A 22268-nucleotide genomic window follows, 5' to 3' on the forward strand; every position below is an offset into this window, starting at 1 on the left:
TCTGATCCATCTCCTGAAAGGTCACCTCTTTCCCAGCTTTACTATTCAGGAAAGCATGTTCTCTCTCGGGACTTAGCATTTACAGTTTCAGAGTCCACGCTTTTTCCTTGCCATGGGCCATTTCCGTCTTGCTGTTGAAAAAGCACTACTAGCACCTGGCAAGTGTCTTAGCAGGTTGGTCCTCACAATGCCCTGAGCTCAGTCTATTGCATTCGGAAGACAGAGGGATAGAGCTAGAGGGAGACTAAGTTAACAGAGAGAGAGAGCCCAAGATATTGTGTAGGTGGGTGGCCGAGAATCAGAAAACTGGCGACCTGGAAAGCACTAGCAACCATCTCATCTGACGCCCTCAGTCTATGGACAGTGGACGTGAGACTCAGAGGCAGTCATTAGTAATTGCAGCTGTCATCCACATATCAGTCACTGTGGTGCTTGAACTCATTAATCCTTCCAAAAAGATATGAGCAATAGGTAGAATCCCAGAGATGAAACCGGTGCTCAGAAAGAACAGGACATGTACCCAAGATCACAGAGCCACTAATGGCACAGGCAAGCTACACATGCAAGATTTCTATCGTCAGACCGCTGCTCCTTGCACAGTTACTCGTCATGTTGAAGTCCCTAAGAAGGACTGATATTCAACCTAGAAATCAAGAATGAAGGTGGAGAGAGCCCAGAAGAACACTGAGAATGGAGAAGGGATCCAGGGGCAGACTTGCTGGGACAGGCAGCCTCAGAGAAACGTATGTGAAGACGTGTGTCTCTGTGCATGGAGGAGAGGAGGGAAGGGCCACAGCCGTGTCAGATTCTCACAGCCACCTCTTAAGGTCCCTGCAGTACCACTGGCCTGGCGGGGCTGGGAGGGCAGCAGTTAGAGACTCCCTCCAAGTTACAAAGCAAAGTAGTGATAGGTGATGAAGGACTCCTGTGTACGTGTGTGTTTGCTTTTTCAACACACAGTCTGTTTTTTTCTAGCAGGTGGAGTTGTCTTCACATTTAAAAAAAATCTAAGAAATTAAAAAGTTATCTGAGGAAAAGATGGAAAAGGAAATTGCAGACATAAATGTAAGTGCCACGCAGTTCAGAAGGCTCTGCTGGGCGCTGGTTGTGTGAGGGCGGCGGGTCGGTGGGGTGGCTCCGTTTGGCTCCTGCTCCGCACATTGGATGCCTTGCTGGTGTTCTGAGACAGTCCACGCATGCGCGTCCTTCCCACCGAAACCGCACACTAAGCCACAGCACCCCGACAGCTTCTTTTTCTCCCTGCAGCAAGTTTGGCACGGACAGAGGAGGTCAGTGTGAGAGAGCCTGGGAGTTGATCACACCCTGCAGGTACCGCTCCTCACTCCCTCCCGCGTGGTGACATGGGTGAGCCACGCCTTGCAGGAGGGTGTGTTTGCACCTGGACAAGGGGGACAGTGGCCGCATCTGCTGCCTTCCTTTCCTCTGCACTGGAGCTGCGCCGGCTCTTCTCCGGCACGCCCTTTGGCTTCAGCCGCAGGACTTCGGCTCGCACGCACTACTCCCTCAGCCTAGAACACTCTCCCCACCCCTCCCTTATCGTTCTGTCCCCTAGATCTGTCTCCCGATCCTCACAGACCCACCCAGGCTGCCCTTTTACATTCTTCAGGGTGACCACTTGTTGTTTCTGTCCCCCATCCTGAATAATGACTGGGGGATGAAGAGTATCATCTAACATTTGCTCAGTGCTTATCATGTGCTAGGCACTGTTCTAAATTCACTGCATGCTTGGTTTTGTTCTGTTTTTTGGTTAATCCTAATAACCACCCCTTGAGGCTGATTTTAGTAATACTATCACACTCTGTACAATTATAGAGCAGTAAAGGGGGGGGACGGAGACTTTCTGTCACTTGTCCAAAGCCACACTGCTGGTCAGTGGCAGAGGTGAGAAGTGACTCTCGTCAGCTCGGCTCCCCTGAGCACCTGCTGAGCCAGCACACTAAAGCTGGTTCAAGAAGACATCCCCAGTGTCATTTCCTTCAGTTCCAGGGCAAAGAACTGGTTCACGTGCTCAAGAAACACAGACTTGTTTCTGTGACTCAGGACTTGAGGCTGAAAGGGAGGCTTCCAGTTGTTTAATATAAATTTAGTGTTGATGCCTAACATTATGAAACTTGTGTTAGTTGGGAGGATGGTCCCTGTTTTGTATTCATTCACTGGGAGCTCACGGGTAGAAATAGTGGGTGGTAGCAGGGCAGGTGTAAGTGCCCTCACATTTCAAAATAACTAAGGCCACCAGGGGGCTGGCCTGACAAAGGGCCCTTTGGTTCTGCCTCTCTTGGAGACCGCACCACCCAGCCCTTGTCCTGAGTTCAGGCACACCCATGCTGAGGGCCTACCACGGGCCTGCTCACTTTCACACAAAGTCACTCAACGTCTGTCTCCAAGATGACCGGCCCCCTGGCAGCCATGCGGCACCCCTCGCCCGCCCAGTGTCCCCTCTCCTCCAGACCCACTCATTCCTTCCCAAGCATGTTCTAGTCGGTCTTCCCAACAGATCCGATGTAGTGGGCAACCTGTTTTATTGTGAGACTTGAAATATTAACAGGCATCTAAAAGCCCCATGGCTTAGGATTTCAAAACTAAAACCAGCCATTTAGTGAGGACCTACTACACACCCAGTATCTTATAGCCACCCTTCTTACTTATCCTAATAACAGCAATCACGGTAATGCAATGTGGGCATTATTACTCTAAATAAACAAGCGAGAGGACCAAATCTCTGAACAGTCTAGTGACTTGCCTAAACTCACACCAGCTACTGGGCAGCAGAGCCAGGATCTAAACCCAGGTTCTTTCCCGACAATATGTTCCTTCCACAGTAAGCCTCGTTGTCTAGACAGCCATGGACTTGTGATCTGATTTAATAGTCCCAGTGCACCGAAGGTACTCTTATCGTTGCTAAAACAATAAATGGCACAATCATTTCATCTCAGATAAATCGAGGTAACCGGCACTGTTATCACACCCTAGTATTTGGCATATCGGTTAAAAGATCAGTCATGTCATTTCATCATTAAACCTCCTCTGGTGTGCCTGGGCTGCCTGTCTTCTGAGAATGAGGCTGCAGCCACATGCACTGGATATTCAAACAAGGCTCAGCACCATTGCTCCTCTCTTATCATTAAACCCTTGTGGTTTCCATTGTCAGCAAGCGTCCTCAAATCAGGAACAGGCAGCCCTGGCTGATGGAGAGTTCCAGCTAATGAAGCGCCGAATGGCTGGGAGTGGAAGGTACTCGCAGGCATGAAACGCAGACAGACAGAGAAACTCGATGCTCCTGAACAATGCTGGTGGGAGCATACAAGGAGTTTGGTAAAAGCTGAGCAAAAGTATAAAAATCCAGCCCTGGCTGGCGTAGCTCAGTGGATTGAACACAGGCCTGTGAACCAAAGGATCACAGGTTCGATTCCCAGTCCAGGGCACACGCCTGGGTTGCGGCCCAGGTATCCAGTAGGGGAACGTGTGAAAAGCAACCGCACATTGATGTTTCTCTCCCTCTCTTTCTCCTTCCCTTCCCTTTCTCTGAAAATAAATAAGTAAAATCTTTTTTTAAAAAAAGTTTAAAAATCCACCCTGGCTGGCATAGCTCAGTGGATTGAGCGCGGGCTGTGAATCAAAGTGTCCCAGGTTCGATTCCCAGCCAGGGTACATGCCTGGGTTGCAGGCCATAACCCCCAGCAACCGCACATTGATGTTTCTCTCTCTCTATCTCTCTATCTCCCTCCCTTCCCTCTCTAAAAATAAATAAATAAGTAAAAAAAAAAGTTTAAAAATAAAAACACATGCATGGAATTCCTGTGGAATTCCTCTTTGAAGAATTTACCTTAGAGATAATCCATGCAGGTGTGGAATCATGCATGTGTCAGCATTGTTTATAAGAACAAATGTTGCAAGCAATTAAAATGTCCATCAATAGAGGGCAGGTGAAATAAACACAATAAAGTTCCACAGTCTGTTATCCACGACACTTGGGTCCAGTTTTGATTTAGAAAGTAGATTTTTCTTTTTTATTTTAGTAAAACAATATGGTCGTGTATAATATGTTCTCCACTTCCAGCAGACCCTGATTAATACCCTGTAATCAACTTACATTCACACTTCTGAAGCAAACGTTATGAAAACTGAGCAGGATAACCGAAAACTGTAGCAAATAGTTTCATATTAACTCAAGTCAGTTTCGCTGCCAGATAAGTTTGGGTGTCAACCTTTGGGATAAAACTAAGTTTTTGAGGCTTAGGTGATTTGGGAAGCAGACGTAAGTATTGGGACCTGTATATTGATGCAATGGAATATTGTGAAACCAGCCAAAAATATCAGCTCTATGACTGATATGAAAGTTCCCCAAGATGTATTGGAAAATGAAAATAACATGCCAGGCAGTGCATCTAGGATGCATTGTTGGTGTTTTACACACACACACACACACACACACACACACATACACACACACACAGACTTGCCCGTGCCTAGAAGAGCTCTGCAAAAATACACAGGAACTGATTTTAGTTTTCGTTTCGGGAAAGGAAAACGTGAGCCTGGGAAACAGGAGTAAAAGGAAGGCTCCCTTTTGCCCTACACACCTTGGAAATTCTGAAGTTGACACGGAGTGCCTGCATTAGCACATGATGTTAAACTCACGCATGGACATAGTCACGTTCTCTTGACCACATGTCAGGCAAGGCAAGCTTCCCTCGAAGAGCCCACCCCTCTTCATTCTCTGACACGTGCTCACGTTTCATTACCTTCCTGGCACTTCCTACCAACCACAATTTCTTCTTTGTGCGCTTATCGTTTTATTTTGTCAGAATGCCTCTGCAAAACACAAGCAAGCTGCTTGCCTTGTTCCTGAGTGGAGCCCAGGACCCAGGCAGGGGCCGGCACGGAGGAATTATAAGGAACCACGAACCCCGCACGAGGGGCAGGCTGGTCAGAAGCTCAGAGCAAACGAGGCTTGGTCCCATGGCAAAGCCCGACCCTGAGGTGCACACAACGGTGGCTCCTCTGGTTGTCCGTAAGAGACACTTTTTGAATCATTTCCCGCCAGAGAGACAGAGTCCAGAAGGCTGGCCACACTCTCGCCTTTGACCCTGTTGTAACCCGTGGCTCAGAATGCTTTGCACAGGTGTCTGGTGAGGCTGACGGGTCTGAGCACATCTCTCCCTTCCCACGGGCCCTCACGGAAGGCAGTCCACCTCTGGGGACCTCCCTACAGGCCCTCTGCCGTGTGGTCTATGCAAAACCCTCGTTCCTGAAACGCTCCAAGTCCCCATGTGGGTAACACCCTGCGGCCTCCTGGCCCCGCTCCTCCTGAGCCCTCTTCCCAGAAGGTCCTCACCAACTCATCTCTGCTTAGCAGAATCTTGTCTTTCCTTGAAGGTGCAATGAAAAATGACACTTCTACCACGAAGGCCTCCTAAGTCCCTCATCCAAACCTGCCCCTGCCTGCTGCGGTTTCCCCCAAGCCCTCAGGCAGGCGGGCTGTTCCCCTGTTGACCCCCCAGCAGTGCCAGTTCCTGGAACTCGCAGAGCCTGCCCCAAGGCACCGTTCTTTCTGGGTTCCCGGCACCTACGGTGAACCCGAACCTACTCTCCGGACATAACCTCTGTGAACTTTGCGCCAGGGGACAGAGGCGAAACCACGCGAATGTTCAAAAGCAATACCCCATACTATTAAAAAGGAGAAAGACTTAGGAATGAAATAAACGTGGCTTTGAAGCTCAGCTCTGCTGCTCCCAATCTTGTAACTTCGGGCGGTTCCTCGACCTTCTCTGAGCTTCGGTGTCCTCGGTTCTAAAACGGGCCAATAAGACCTGCTTTGCAGGCCTGAGGCGAGATTAAAGGATAGAAATGTACCAGGATCTGCCCAGCAAAGGATCTGCCCTGCAACAGTTAGTAAATACTCCGTAGAAACTATTTCTTTAGTTTATTATGTGAAAGAAAGGATGCATAAGTGAATGAGAACACATGAAAAAATAATAATATGGATATTTGCTGTTAAATCGGGTTCATAACGGGGCTGTGTAAGGATTAATCTTTCAGCCTCATTCCTGGATGCCCAGGTCCCGTTTCAGCTGGTGAAGACGACCCACGTTTAGAGGGATCGGCTCACACCAGCGGGAGAAGAGACGGTGTCTGCCTGCCACCCTGCACAGAACTGCCGTCCCCAGAGGTGACGCTGCGATTCCTCTGGACTTTCAGATCAAAAACGAATCTTGCAGACTCCTACCCAGACAAACTTGACGTGTCAAGATCACCCTGACTCTCAAGGAAAGCAAACACAGGGACTGTGACGCCCTGTGCCAACTCCAATCTGTTTCCTGCCAGCGCCAGGTGAAAGGTCAAGGAACAATCAAGACAAAGCCTCGCCCGAAAGCAGCCTCCCTCGGCATCTGCACAGACCCAGCCCGGCCATCTGCCCCAGTGCGCATGTGCATTGCGGTTCCTTCTGTGCCCCCTGCTCTCTCCCTCACACGTACTCCTGGCCGCTCAGGAGAGTCCCAGGGAACTCGCTCCCCCGCAAAAGAGAATCACACGAAAGTGGGAAGCTGATTAAAGGGCCCCACATTCACCCAGGTGTGCTTACGGCCCACCCAAGAGTTGTCCTGACGGACCCGGGGCGTGAAGCACTGGGCTGCTTTCTGCCAAGTCAGAAGTGCCCGACCCACACGGATAAACTTGATACCGTGGTTTCAGAACTCTCCTCGGTTGTGAAATTTGTGACATGTCACCACATTTACTTTGTACTCATCATGCAATTCTGACCTGACCTTTTCTGGAGCCCTCCTCTGGGGGAGGGAGGCATCAGCCTGGGGCTCCTGCAGCAAAGGCTGACTTTGAACCTTTGGTGGGTCCAGCCACCGTTGTTTCCAGAGGCCCCCTGCATGTTTTATTAAAATAAAATATAGCCACATCCTATGGTAGCTGTCTTGTTTTACTTAACCAAATGCTAAGGACTATAAGACTAATTCTGAATTGGTTTTGGTATAAATTATTGACTTTTTTCCTTTGTGGCTTTAGCTATATCTATGCTATGTTTAAAAATATAAAAAAACATAGTGTATATATACATATTACACACATATATTGCATGTGTGTATGTTGAGCTACAGCAGACCAGCTGACATGTGAAATTTCACAAACATTGAACTTTGCATGTATTCATTTTTGACTTTGCAGTTTTCTTGTTGCCCTTTGGAGTTGCCTCCCCCCACCACCCCCAGCTATCTGACATTTGCTTTTCAGCCCACAAAAAGCCCACAAGCCTCAGACTCTGCACTTCGAATAACTACTGGATGAACTAGGTCAGACCACAGGCCCTGCTACCTAGAATGCTGGAGAAAAGCAGACCTTCCTGGAGGCCTCCCACTGAACACACGTCTCCAGGACACAGCTCCCTGGTAGTTGTGCAACACGTCTACATGCAGGGACCACCGCACAGTGGGGGCCTCAGGAATGTCCCCACTACGCTCTCTACCAGACATCATTTCTGGTTTTCGCCAGATGAGAAGCTGCCAAAACAACACAGCCACCTGTATTGCTACCTGCCTGTTTTCTCCTTCAGCGAGAACTTCATCCAACTCCTAAATGCCACTTCACGGTAGATTTAGAATGTTCCTTTCAAATAGGGCTGGAATGGGAAGGTCACCGTGGAACTTCAAACTTAGAATGTTATTTTCTAGGATTGTAGCTCAGCCATGAAATCGTGCTCCAGCAGACTTCCACATGCCAGGTCTGAGCTGAAAGATAAAGGTTTCCTGCATTTACTTCGCTTTAAAACCAGAAGCCTTTTCATATTCCTGTTTTGCACATAAACACTGGGAAGAAACTGTTCCCTCACAAGATTCTCTTTCAGACAGAGCAGTCTAGGATGTTCAATCTATTCTCCTTTTTCTTGAGAAGAAAACTGACTTTGTTGAAGAACTGTTATGTCGCCCTGGCTGGCGTAGCTCAGTGGATTGAGTGCAGGCTGCAAACCAAAGCATCACAAGTTCGATTCCCAGTCAGGGCACATGCCTGGGTTGCAGGCCACAGCCCCTAGCAACCACACATTGATGTTTCTCTCTCTCTCTTTCTCCCACCCTTCCCTCTCTAAAAATAAATAAGTAAAATCTTAAAAAAAAAAAAAGAACTGTTATGTCTAAGGCTCTGTGCTCTGTGCTGTCCATGTGTGTTTTCTGCTTCTTAACCTTGTAAGAACCTTCAAGACAGTAGATAGTATTGTTCCCATCTTGCAGGTGAGAAAGCTGGGGCCCACAAAGATGAAAAACCTTGATGAGAATCAAACATCAAAGACTTGTAGCGCCAACATTTGACATACATTCTCCCCACTACTCCACAGGTATGAAAAGTTGCCTCAAGAACTGATTAGAGAAAACACGTGATTCAAAGGAAACCTATTCTGTGTATCGTACCTGGTGGTGGTAAGAGTTCCGGGAGAATTTTCCCATCAAGAAAACCAGACTCCAGTGCGCTGAGTCTACTGAAGATGCAAGCAGGAACACTGGTTTTCTGTTCTCACTGATCGCCCCAAAGGACACTGACTTTCTGTTTCGGCTCTCACAGGCCCCTGCCGTTCATGCTCTGGTGTTTCTCTGCTCAATTTAAATGTAGTCCTGTGGGGGTCTTTAAAGGTAACAATCCGCTTTCCTGTCTAAGTTCCAAATCAATAGAGAAATAAAAGACAGAAGGCAGGGAGATGGGACCAAAGTTTGACTACCCTTCAACTAATATTAGAGAATCTAGTTATAACCAGTGGCGTTTGGACCCCCTAACACTGAACCCTAGAACTGCCCAGCCATGCAGCTGTGAGCCAGAGCGCACTTGATTCTAGAAGAGCTGTATTGAACACAGGTCTACCAGACAGCCCCCAGCGTTTCAGATGCTGAAACGTAGAGAAGCTTCTACGCTTGGCCAGTTTCTCCCTCTAACCTCTCGAATGAGGTGAGTTACTCTTCTCTGGGAAGGAGGTCAGCAGTAATGCAGTAATGGATGTTTCTCTGCACAGATTAAAAACACCAAGAGTGGCTCACAGTAACATCTAATAACTTTTCCTGGATACATCCTGTGTGCCAGGTACTGTTTTAAGCCCATTATATTTTTTAACCCAATTAGTTCTCATCCCAATTCTATCAGGTCAGGACTACTCCTAACTTCCATTTCAATAGGTAAAAAAAAAAAATACTGAGGCCCAGAGAGGCTAAGAAGCTTGCCTGGAGTCACTCTGCCAATGAGGGATAAAGCCAGGATCTGAACCCCAGCAGTCAGATTCCAGAAGCACAAATCTTAACTACCAAGCTATGATGCATTCAAATTCTACTAGGAATCGAAACTGCTCTTCCCTAACACCTCCCTTTCTGAAGTCCAGCTCTGCCCTCCCCTCCAGGCAAGGCACAAGCTCTAGCTCCTGAAGCTGTTCCTGATAACAGAGCTTCTTCGGGCCCCTCCTCCGTGAGTCCTGAGGGCTTTGGATCCGTCTTCACCTTTCAACCTGCCCCTTGGCAGCCTGAACACTGCAGCCTTTGTTCAAGCATGGACGGGAACCAAGGGGAGCAAGGGTGAAGCCTCTGAGACCGAGAGTCTGATTTGTTCTGGCCACTATTAGATAACTTCATGTGAATGAAGTGACGTGGAGGGAGAAAATGGCCAAAAGTAGGGTCTGATTTGTATCTTGCAACTCCCTTAGCACTCGGTTATCCGCCGTCTCCTGGTCCGATTAGGAATGCCTGGTCTGCTCTCTGCTGGGCACTGCCCTGCATGCTGGGGAGACATTGCTCCAAAAAAACATACAAGCGAGCGAACAAAACCTCCCTGCTCTCAGGGACCTTATCGCCCGGTCCGTCGGCCCAACTGCTGCTCTGTAATCACACAGATACGCCAGAGCACTCAGGGTTAAGTGCTCAGAAGAAAACAGAAAGGTGCTGTGTGAACAAAGGTCAGAGGAAGCAGTCCTTTCCGGGAAGACGAGAAGTCAAGAAAGCCTTCCCTAAGGAGCCCTTTAGCGACTAGTTGAAGCACGGGTAGTGACTCTCTGGTTTAAGGCTGGTTAGAGCAGGGTCACATCCCAGGCAGAGGAGAAGGAACGCACGAAGTCTTCAGGACGGGAGGCAGCACGGAATGGCAGGCAGCTTCCACGGCCGGTGCCCAGTGCAGGCGGCACGGGAAGAGGCGGTAAAGGTGGAGTAGGCCATGTGAGGGAGCTTGGGGCTGACTCAAAGGGCACTGAGAGGCCTGGCTTCACTCGTAATCCATTCATTGATTAATCCATTCAACACACATTTGTGCAAAATCTACAGGTACCAGGATCCATGCTGAGTTCCACCGACACTACAGAGATAATGAGACAGTCAACTGGGGGAAGGAGAGAGCGTAAGGAACAACTGTAAGACATTGTACTGTGGTGAGACAGGCTTGTCTCGGGTACTACAAGAACACAAAATGGAATTTTAGGTGTGGTGCTGAAGGGAACAGTGACGGGTTAAAGGAACACAACCTCTGCTATTCCCAGCAGAGGGAAGGCCATGTATCCCAAAGAGCAGCGTGGGCCAGGAAACCCCATTATGAGTGGGTAAAGCAAAGGACTATGGGTGACCTGACAGCTAGATGGGAATTAGAAGGGAAAAGGCCTCACACACCATTCTGATATGTTCCAAGTGTATCCCATTGTATCAGTTTGCTTACACTACTCTAACAACCTACTGTGGACTGGACGGCGTAACCCACAGAAATCGCTGACATCTTTGCATGTGTTCTCTACACCTGCTGGCAGTTCCCCCAGCCAGGGCACTTTATTGCAGACACCCTTTGGGGGCAAAGCTTTCAGAGTCTACCCTCTGGGTGTTAAAGTGCTGGAAAGAGCAGCACTGGGCAAACAGATAGGGGAGAGAATCCCTCCAGGGTCCCGCTTACATTCAGCTCTGACAGACATGAGAGCACCTTTAACCTGGGAAGAAAATGCATCACTGACTAGAACCCAAGGTTGGCAGAGCAGGTGGGCCCAGTGGCGTTGAGGGCTCATAGTCTTTGGCCTGGCTGCGTTCTAGAATAATCTAGGAAGGTTTTTTTTTAAAAAAAAGTACTGATGTTTGGGTCCCAATCCTGAGCAACAAAATCAAAATCCCTGAGGGTGGCCCCAGCTGTCAGCAGTTGCTTTTGAAGTCTTCCCGAGTGATGAGTGTGCCACTGAAGTTAAGAACCAATAATGTGCCTAATCGACTCTTTCACATGAGGGAACGGAGGCCCAGAGGAGCCATCCTCACAGAGAAGTAGCAATCGCCACCCTTCTTGAATCATAACTTCAGATCACTATAGTATAACCAACCTCAGATATCAATAAATGATGAAAGAAAAATTGAAAACTTAAATGTGAAAATTAGGGGAACCAAACAGACGATTAGAAGAAAATGCATTTTGCAAATGTGACTACTGGGGTGCTGATTGCGCTGTGTGCTCTTTATCTGCTCGTTTTTCTGAGATGTCCCGTCAGCTCCTCAGACCAGGACTGGTTCAAAACCAGAGCCAGGCCTCATTCGTGTCTGCATCCTTGCTCCCGGACAGGCCTGGCCCAGCGTTATAAGGTTGCATTTTGCGTCCCCCAAAAAGATATGCCCAAGTCCTATCCCGTGGTACATGAGAATGTGACCTTATTTGGAAACTGGCTCTACAGACGTAGTCAAGTCTGCAGTGAAGGGACCCACAAAGTTGTCAACGATCACTGAGGGATGACCACGCACCGGGAACGGGGACATGACGTTCATGATCTCATCTCATCCTTAGGACAACCCTAGGAAGTGCACATCTTTACCCCCCACTTACGGTAAGGAAGTAATAACCCAAATCTTAAACCCAAACAAATGCCCACTACGGGCAATGTTCTCTTCCAATGTGTGTCTCTGTGTGTGTGCTAATTTGCTCCTTCGATGCTGATGACAACAATTTGAGGAGTCCCAGTATTGTTTCTGTTTGGCACACAAGGAAACTGAGGCATAAAACATTACGTGACACCTCCAAATCACAGAGCTGGTTAAATAACAGAGCTGAAAGGTGAATCCAGAAAGTTGGTCCCCGGAGACCATCTCTCAAAGGAAGGAGGATGAAATTCTTTACCTCCCTGTGTGGGGCCAGGGTTCAACCCAAGGCTGGGTCTTCCATCACCCCATAGTCATCCCTGGCCCCTTCTGACGCCTGGCCATCCTGAGGCCCTAGGGCAGCTAGTGGCATTTCCAGGGGCTTTCTTGACCTGTTGAGCCAGGCACAACAACACTGGCAAATCCTGCAGGGCTGGGGACTGGCCGAGTCCAGTTGGAACTACACTGGGGATTAAGAGGAGAGAACATGATTTTGTTTCTGCCTGGCCCCTGGCCAGGATACTGGGATTAGCAGAATCATTGCCAGATGGGTTATTACTGAATCTCGGCACATTCCAATTACCAGCCTCTGAAAGCCCAGTTCCCACTCCCAGCTCAGAACGACTCACAGCAAATGTCATCCTTGCTCCGAGAATGCTTGCCTGGCAGGTCACTTCAATTTCCGAGCTGGCACATTAGCATGGAGGGCACTTTCTTCCTTCTCTCCTGGCCCTTTATCTTTCTGCTGCCATTGAGCCGAGCTCTGGGAAATGAGTGACTGCTCCCAACCCTGCCCATAGCCCCAAACACCCTGAGCTCCACACAATGGACAAGGAACAACGGCCTTCCTATCAGCAGCCCGCTGTGTGGCTGGCAGGACGAGGGCACCTCTGCAGTGGACCCACACACCAGCTCCCGCCGCCGCCGCCGCTGGCCACCTCCCCAGTGTGCCAGCTGGGGCTTTTCACTAATGTCAGAGCACAGCATCTCTTTATGAGGCAGAGCCCCGCCCAGTCTGCAGGCTGCCTGGGTCCTGAGAAAGGCTTTCTTCTCCTCTGGCACCAAGCCCACGCCACTGCACTCGGGGGCCTTCAGACACTGGGCCCTGGGCTTGCAAAGAGGGGGCACTCCTTTTTCTTTCATTTCCCCAAACACTTAGGACGTATCTAGTAGTGCTGCTGCTTGGACCTCTGGGAGAAGGGACATCAATGAAACATCTGCATTTCTGCCGTTAAGGTGCCCAAGACATGGGAAAGGAAAGGTGAGGCAGGGAGGGAAGGGGAGTCCATGGAAAGAGAGACAATACAAAACTGTTTGCTTAGATTAAAAAATAATAATAATGAGAACCATATCTACTGCATGGGGCAGGGAAGCACCGTGCTGCAGGTAGTGGGGGAGGGGTGTGAAAGTCCAGTCTGCCATCTATTTTTATAAATAAAGTTTTATTGGCGCACAGCCACACCTATTTGTTTGCATATTGTCCATGGCCATGTTCACTCCACAACAGCAATGCTGAGAGACCAGAAGTCTTGCAGGCCTGGATTATTTACCGTCTGTTCTTTGTAAAAGAATGTTGCCAGCTTCGATCTATGTGAGTACTGAACATGCTTAATTCCATTTAATGATCACAACTCTTGCCCTATAAGTATTATTAACTCCATTTTGGAGATGGAGGCAAGGTTGCATACAAATAAAAAGAAGTATCTGAATGTGACCCAAAGGCACTGCTTTTCCTTTATCCCTGCGAGCTGAGACTGGTGACCAACCTCTAAATTAGCAGAAGATTTTGATTAATGACCAGGAGTCAGAGAAAACATACCAGTGAGGAGGAGTGGCTGGGACAGCACAGTGGCAGGAATGAATGCCACCGATACAGAGGCGACCTTGAGCGAGAATGTTAGGATTGCAGAGCCCCAAGGAGGCTTCAAGATCAAGCTTATAAAGCCCTGTGTCTTAATCAGCTCAGGCTGTTTTAACAAGACGCCATAGACTGGTGGCTTGAACAACAGACATTCACTGTCACATTTCTGATGGGGGGGAAACCCAAGATCAAGGTGGCAGATTTGGCTCCTGGGAAGAGTCCTCTTCCTGGTTCATAGATGGCTGCCTTCTCACTGTGGCCTTGCTCACATGCTGGAGAGATAAATAGAGATGGAGAGGGAGAGGGAGAGAGAGAGAGAGAGAGGGAGAGAGAGGGAGCGCTCTACTCTCTTTTCCTTTCCTTCCTCATAAGAACACCAATCCTGTTTTGAGGGCTCCACCTTTATGACCTCATCTAAGCCTAATTACCTACCCAAAGTCCACCTCCAAATACCATCATGTTGTGGGTTAGGGCTTCCACATATGAATGTTGAGGGAACATAAACATTCAGGCTGTATAAGAGAGGAGGAGACTGGAGACCAGAGAGTCAAACCAATGCACCCAAAGTCACACAGCAACAAAGGACGAGCTGTAAGAGAAACATTCCTAGGGCCTTTGCAGAGTCCGGCCCTTCCTGGAGCAAATACGCCTCCCGGGCAGCTCCCTGTGTTTACTGTGGGCTGATCGCAGCCCCGGGAAGCACTGAAGCCAGAGCGCCTTCAAGCTGTTTGAAGTCCTAATCAAACCAGTTGCAGACTTGGCGTTTGTTTTCACTGCACCGCCCTCATGTGACTGTAGTTTCTGTTTGACCAGGTGTAAAGAAAGGACACAGGACTGGCAATCAGCCCACCTGGCATCCTGTTTGTCATTGGCTCCATGTGTGACCTTGGATGAGTCACCTAAACATTCTGGCCCCAATCTCCAACTGGAGAAAATGCTCAGGCCTGGACACGACACTTCCAGCTCAAATAAGGCTGAATAAGGCTGATTTGTGTTGAATAAGGCTGATTAACACAGAAATCCTCTGGGAAGCCGAAGACAGCACACCAGTGTGGACTGGCTGCCCTCCCTTCTCAGTCGGACTTGATCTCGCCAAATCAAGAATGGATTATTTGAATCTGCGAGATGTGAAATGTAAGTACAATTCAGGCATTTCTCCCATGAAAAGCATTCATTGAGCTTAATTTTTGCCAGGAGTGGCACTTCATGCCGAGATACAGTGGCGAACACACAGGGGAGGAAGCAGGCAGCGCAAACAGTGTGAGAAATGCCACCCACCAGATGCAGCCGAAAGCCTGTGGCTGCAGACACCTCTGGTTCAGCACCTGACCACGCCTAATTACCCGTGCAGCCCGAGACAGGCTCCTTATCTTCCCTGAGGCAGATATCATCATCTGCAAAATAGAGATTAAAATGGTACCTGTCTCAAGGTTGCTGGGGAGGCACAGTTGAGTTTGTTCTTGTCAAGTTCTTCAAACGGAGCCTGCACGGATGAGGCACTCCTTTGTCAGCTGCGATGATGATGACAGAGATGTCCTGGGTGACAACGGAGAAAAAAAGAAAAGGCGCTTCTGTGATCAGGGACAGGGATGGGGGCTGTAGGCAGTGAGAGCTTCTCAGGGGAAGTGACATCAAAACTGAGGTCCACAGGGTGAGCTGGGCCTGAGAAGTCTCCTGGGCAGTGGGAGTTAATTGGGTGTGCAGAAGCCCTAAGACAAGGGTGGATGGGAGTCTGGGGGGGTCACACGCGGAGTGCTGATGGTGAGGCTGGGGAGATAAGCCCAAGATCGGTAAGAAAAGCCTACAGTCACCCCCCCACCCACCCCCACTGTGAAGCTGGAGGTGTGCAAACCACCACGCCATTGATCTGTTTAGCTGTGTGGAAAGCTCTGGGGAACCCCATCCCTGTCTTTAGGGCCAGGTCAGCACTGGGGGCTGGGACTAGAGCTGGAGTTCGGTCAAGCAGGATTTGGGCCAGAAGCCGCCAGGGCTAGAAGAGTCCGCGGTGAGTGCCGACTGGGTGCAGTCAGGCTCAGCCAGGGAAGCCAAGGGCAGCTGTGAGATCAAAAGGGCTGGAGGAGCTAGAGCTGAAAACAAAGCCAAGACGGCCAGAGGGTAGCCAAGGAGACATAGGAACAAATGGGAGAGAGAGAGAGAGAGAGATCAGAACACAGAAGAAACAATAGGGTTCATCAGGACAAGTGCCTGAAGAAGGCCCCAAGGCCGGTGGCCTGTTGCTATGGGCCTGATCCCACGGTGTGAGGGTGGACCAGCCTGGACTGGGGCCCAAGGGTCGAGATGAATGCCAGACACCCCGACGTCTAACAGGCTGAGAAATGAGGGGTAGTCTCCACGAGGTGGGCAGAGGCAAGGTCTCTGCTGGACTCATATCTGTGCTCCAGCACCGCCCGCTCTCGCCCCGGCTGCAATACAAGGCGCTCACGGGAACTTGCCACCGTCATCACCCCAGTGCGTCTGGGAGGACGGTGTGAGGAGAAGCCCTGCTCGCCGCAGCCTCCGCTCTAACGCCAGAAAGCCTGCCGTCGCCGCCGTGCCCCCATCCCGTTCCCACGCGAGTGAGGACAAGGCGCGTGCTGCCTGGTTATTTCCTACGGAGATCACATGAGTTAACATAGGCCAAGCGCTCGAAAGGGAGCAAGTACTCCAGGTGATTACTTAATTTGGTTTCACTCAGCTTATTTACTTAAAAAAAATTATTCAAGTCTACGTTCTAGGCTCCAGGTTGGCTGCTCAGAATTTCAAGAGGAAGAAGGCATGACCCTTGCACTCGGAGAGCTTTACCAGCTGCTGGTCCACTGGGGGAGCCAGGTGGCATGGGGGTGAGGGCAGGGCAGGGTGACGGGGGCTGTGGCACAGAGAGGCCCAGGGTGCTGTGGGAGCCTCTGTGACACAGAGGAAGGGGAAATAGGGTGGGGACAGAAATTTGGACGGCAAATTCAGAATGATAGGCTCTGATCGCTCACACATCTCAGGATAGCCCGGGGAGGAAGGAGGAACAAATAACATCAAAAACAAAAACTGTGAAAGTCAGGTGGTGACAACGACCTGAGAAACCGCCAAACCGCCGGCCTGCCTGCCACCGACACATCCGCTGCCTGCTAGAGAAGACCTGCTCTCCTTTATTAAAGAGAAAATGATGCTGACACTCAGCACTTTTGCAGCTCGGAATAAATATGTATTTCAGAGAGTTCCCAACAAGTTGTGACCAAGTCTCTTTTCCTTCCTGATATTCAGGCTTCTGGGTTTTTATTGTCCCCAATCGATTTATAGAGGCAATAAAAATAAATATGAGAGGCAATGGATTTGTTCTATGCGAAAAAGAAGGCATCAGCGAGTTTCAAATACATCCAGGGCTTTTATTTCTACTTAGACTTTTATGTTTTGAAAATTAAATATATTAAGTGTTAGGACAACTATAATTCTTAGCATGGAAGTAGTTACCAGAATAATTCAAGGCTCTCTAATATCCATTTTTCTTGCTTTTCTGCCAGTTTCTGGTAACTGTGACAATTTGACCCAAATTACATGTTTAGAAATTTGCTTTTCATCTGCTCCCAAAAAGACATCTGAGTGCCAGTGTGTAAGTGTTTCTTCTGACTACATGTATCAAAGTAGTGGAAGGTCAGCCTGTCTTTTGTCTGATTTTAAAACTACGCTTGCTTTTAGTAAGAAAATTTGGAAGTATAGATAAACTTACACTTCCTTGTGGCAACCAGTTCCTTAAGGCTATTTCCTTTCTGATGCCTTGTTTTGATGCATGTTTTGCTGTCTGTTCATGTTTTAAGTAGTCAAGAACACGCTGGTTATAAGAATTTGTATTCAAATTTTTCACTTAACGTAATGCATTTTTGAAGATGTCATTGTACATTGTCCCCACTTGTCTGATGATCGTCCTACATCATTTTCCCACAGGCAAACTCAGAGTGTTTGGTGGAAAGGTAAGGAAAACCAATCTGGAAGCTGTAGTCAGAAGGACCGGGCTCTGAGGTGAGGACACCTTGAAGCCAGCCACGGCACGGACTGAACCGGAAAAAGCAGCAGGACCAGCCTGGGCGGCGGTCACAGGAGAGGAGGCACCGTGGTTTAAAAACAAAGCAGAACCCTCAGGCCTACCGTTCCCAGAAGCCAGAACATCAGCTCCTCTGCGAGTACCTTCAACTGCTTTTCATCCCTGTCCAGCCTGGCAGGTAGGACTGGTATTTCCCCTCCTGTGGAGGATGTTGTTGAGACAGCAGGCGTTCCCCCACCGCACTGGAAATGCACTGGAAACGTAGGAGGGCCCCACGTTTAAAACCTGGCGAACACTCTCCATTAATTGACCAAGGCAGAATTTGGCAACCTTCCTCTCTGAAGGACCAGAGAGGAAGTATTTAAGGCTTTGACAGCCATTTACGGTCAATGTCACAAATTTGTCTTTGTCTAAAGGCCACTTAAAAATGACAAAAAGAAAAAAAAAAAACTTCTTAACAGAATGTATAAAACTAAGCCACAGCCCAGAAAGAGGGTGGACCTTTGGACAGGGTTTTTTTTTGCCTTTTTATTAAAAAGTAAAATAAAATAAATAGAGATCTTGAGAATCGTTCTAAAGTTGCTGAGAAATGTTACAAAACTAGTCCAGTCCTAACTCACATCCTGAGAAATAACCAGGAGAGAGGTCAGTGTTCTGTGATGGCATCGCCGGTTCCCACAGGAGCAGAAGAAGTGGGTGCCCAAGAGTTCTGAAACCGCAGCATCAAAATATCCTTTATATTTTGGGGAATTCACAGCTCTCATAAGGTTAAAAAGGCCACTTTTCCAGAATCAGAAAAGGCTAACTGTTGCATCGGACACATTCTTTTTTTCACCCTGGTGAACTAGAAGAAAAGCCTTCTGGAAAGAACCATGGCTTTATCAACTGTGATCCTTACCAAAAGCACAAACCACAACGCTGGACACATTCTTTTGACTTGGAGAATTCTGAGAGGAGCTGAATTGAGAATTCTACCCAACAGTCAGTGGCAGTGAGAGACTGGATGTATACACGGCCAGTGACCAGACCATATATAAAGATAGAACTCTGACCCACCATCAGCAGTCACCAGCCCAGGAAGGCAACTCCTTATCAGCAGGAATCGGTCATGGAAGCCAGTCGCTATCTCCAAATCAGACTGGTTGGAAGTTGGGCTGCTATCTCCAGTAACATTCCAGGGCAGCCAAAAAATAGCATGATCAGCCCCAAATGGCCAGGGTTTAATTAATTATGGACAGTTTCCCTAATTTTTGTCCCTGCTTCCAACTGAGCACCAACCAGAATAACTCAGGGACTCTTTAATTTGAGACACTGACGTTACAAATGAAGAAAGTAAGGCACAGAGCTTTTTAATCCCACATTCCTTCCATGATGTTACATTGCTTTCCTGAAGGTGAGGTCATGTCACACCAGGCTGGGCTGAAGTCCCCTCCTTCTGTGAAATGGAGCACAGAACCTCATGAGTTAGCGGGGTGCCATTTGTTTTATTAAATACCTACTATGTGTCCAGTGTTACAGTGAATATAGAGACACATACAATACGATCGGATGAATTAGTCGAAGAGGCCCATATACAGAGAATTTGGAAATTACATAAAATGCATGAAGAACATAAGATGGCCTTTCCAAAGCACATTCCAAAGAATGTTAATAACTGCTAAGTGAAAAAAGAGACTTCTGTATCAAAAGCATTCAGAAATCAAAATCCCAAAGAGTCCTTTTGTGGATACCGACACACTGATTCTGAAGTTCACGTGGAATGGCAAAAGACTCAGAATAACCAGCGCAGTGTTGAAAAGGAAGAACAAAGTTGGAGGGCCGGCATGACCCAGCTCCATGAACATTTCCCCTGTTCTGTTGTCTAGCACACAACTGCCATCCAATGAATATTTATTTCATGAATGAAAACCCTTCTCTAGCAAATAGGATGTGTGAAGGAATGTTAGCAATCAATAATAATACGATAAGAGTTATTTTATTAATGTTTTGGCCTTCTGTAAACACACTGCCACCACAGAACTGAACTGGGTTCCATGGAATGAGATATTCCTGTACCTTGGAATTCTCTCAAGGGGACAAACTGAGCTAGAATCCCAGGGCCTCAATACTAACTTGAAAATCTTAGTGTTTTGACATCTGTTAGACATCTCTCCAAACTGGCCACTGGGTTTACTCTTTAGATGTGGCTATGGTGAAACATCCTCCTTGGCCCACTTTTCTTTTGGTTGTGAGACAAAGGAAGCAAAAACAGACCTTGGAACGTGCCACAAAGACACCAGTCCCCCAGGGGAACCTTCTTTGTTTGCCCTCTTACGTCTACCAGCTAATAGATTAAACTCTTAGCATTTCAGAGAGAAATTGCAGTGCTTTATTATATGATACAGTTACATTTTTTATAATTCTTCTGATAGTTCTCTAAGGGCCTGTCTTCATGAATAAAACAGATTCTTTATTCGGTTAAAGAAGAAACCAACCGTCTCCCCATGCTGCACTGAGTGTACATATTTCTTCTCTCTGTGTGGTCAGCATGGAAACACCTTGACACATGAGGGCTACACGGTCAGGGTTCAACACGCCATGACTCTAGGCAACACTTTGACATTCCCAGTGTCCACCACCTGGGCTGGGTGGATCCTTGGTCAAAACTAAGAAAAGAGTGTGTGGTTTACATGGACATGGGGTTTGCTCTCGTCTTCCATTCTTGGCCTGCTCTTGAGACATCCCAGGAGCTGTGAGGTCACTTTCAAGTAGTGGGAGTCGAAAACAGACACTTGGGGGTGGATGAATGCTAATAGCAATAATGTCTCATGATGACTGAGTACTCACCATATGCCAGGCACTCTAGTCAATGAGTGATCTCATCAATTTTTATAGCCACCCATCATGAGCGACCTCTAGCTACTAAAGGCTTAGCAACTAGCTCAAAAAATTCCTGGAAATGTTATAGTAGGTTCCCCCCCCAAACCCCCTTGCTAGCCAGCTCCAGCCTGCCCTTGGCAGAATGGGACCCTCTATGTACCCCCTGGCAATGCCCTTCTTCAGTGTCTGCATCCCAGGTTCTCAGGAACATGTTTAAGCTTCTAACTTATAACTTATAATGGCCCCAGTTCCCTCCATGTGCTCCCCAGCCCTGGGGGTGGTTGCTACTTCATACACTTAGCATTTCTGTTACCTCACTGATTCCATTGTAGCATTCTTCCGTGCTGTAACTAGTCCTCCTGAGTGGATGCTTGTTGTTAAAATAATGAAAATAATTTTTGTTTCCCTGACTAGAATCTGATGGATACTGTCAATTTCAGAACTTTAAAAAAAAAATCCCTCCAACCAGGTTCCGCCCTTTGGCCTCACTGCCTTCAAGCTCATGGGTCCTTCCGTCTAAAATCCCATCCCCTGGCTCTTCTTTCTCATCAGTTGCTTCTCAAACCTCCATAGCAGTACATTCATCGGTCTGTCTCCTTTCTTCCCTGTGTCGAGAACACCTGGAAAATAAGGACTCTGTCTTCTTGTCTCTGCTGTGTCACTGTATCCCCAAAGTGCCGAGCACGATTCTTAACACATCATTGTATTAGACAGACAAAGAGATAGAACCACTAAGATGTAGGATGTGTATGTAAAAGAAGGAATGGGCTTATATAGTCATGGAGGCCAGCAAGTCCTGTGATGTGCAGGGCAAGTTAGCAAGCTGGGGGACCCAGGGGAGCTGGTGGTGCAGCTCCAGTCTGAGAGCCCCCAGGCTCAAGACACCCAGGAGCAGCCAATGTTTCTGTTCAGACCCAAAGACAGGGGGAAAAAGCATTTTATTTGGGAGAGGGTCAGCCATTTTTGTTCCATTCAATTTATTGGATAAAGCCTGCCCACATTAGGGTGGGCAACATGTTTGACTCAGGCAACTAAATTAAACATTACTCTCACCCCAAAACATCTTCACATTAACACTGAAAATAACGTTTGATCAAATGTCTGGGCCTTCCATGGCCGAGTCGAGCTGACACACAAAATTAAGCTTCCCAATTGTGAAAGCTCATTATCCCGTGTGGTTAAAAGTTTCGGCATGGTATGGTATGGTATGGTATGGTATGGTATGGTGTGGATGGGATGTTATGGCATGGTATATCCAGATTCAAACGTGACTTCACCCCTTTCTAGCTTGTGAGACTCAAGCAAGGCATGTGACTGCACTCTCTGACCTTCGTTTCCTTACCTGTAAGGTGAAACTGGCCACGCCCATCCCTCAGGGCTATCGGGAGAATGAGAGCTCGCAGGTAAAATGCCTAACACATCTTTTAGCTGAGAGAAAAACTCCGCAGCGTGTTTGTGGAGCGCACCCTCACCGTGTGGAAGGGGGCTGTGCTAGACACTCCCATACGCTTTCTCATCATGCATCACCTCCTCTGGGGCTCCTGGTTGGACATGCAATCATTCCTAACCAGGCCTATCAGCTAGAGTCTGTGACCCAAGCTGAAAGGTGTTTTACAGGTTGTTCTTCACCCTTTGGAGGCTAGAAAACATTGCA

At 48.1% G+C, this 22268-nt stretch overlaps 2 long non-coding RNA genes across 2 annotated transcripts in view; one reads left to right on the forward strand and one right to left on the reverse strand.

Moving 5' to 3' along the window:
- LOC123815909 overlaps positions 1-12692 on the reverse strand; it is a 51842-nt gene extending 39150 nt beyond the window's left edge. Inside the window, exon 1 of the long non-coding RNA XR_006785189.1 lies at positions 12494-12692. This is a non-coding gene — a long non-coding RNA (uncharacterized LOC123815909). The remainder of the gene's footprint in view (positions 1-12493) is intronic.
- Positions 12693-14663: 1971 nt separating this feature from the next.
- LOC123815908 lies at positions 14664-19728 on the forward strand. The gene is made up of 2 exons (XR_006785188.1): positions 14664-14859; positions 17659-19728. It is a non-coding gene; the product is annotated as an uncharacterized LOC123815908 (long non-coding RNA).
- The last annotated feature ends 2540 nt before the right edge of the window (positions 19729-22268 follow it).

This window comes from Phyllostomus hastatus, unplaced genomic scaffold (assembly GCF_019186645.2).
Source record: "Phyllostomus hastatus isolate PE091 unplaced genomic scaffold, TTU_PhHast_1.1 phas_contig_196, whole genome shotgun sequence".
In the NCBI taxonomy this organism is placed as follows: Eukaryota; Metazoa; Chordata; class Mammalia; order Chiroptera; family Phyllostomidae; genus Phyllostomus; species Phyllostomus hastatus.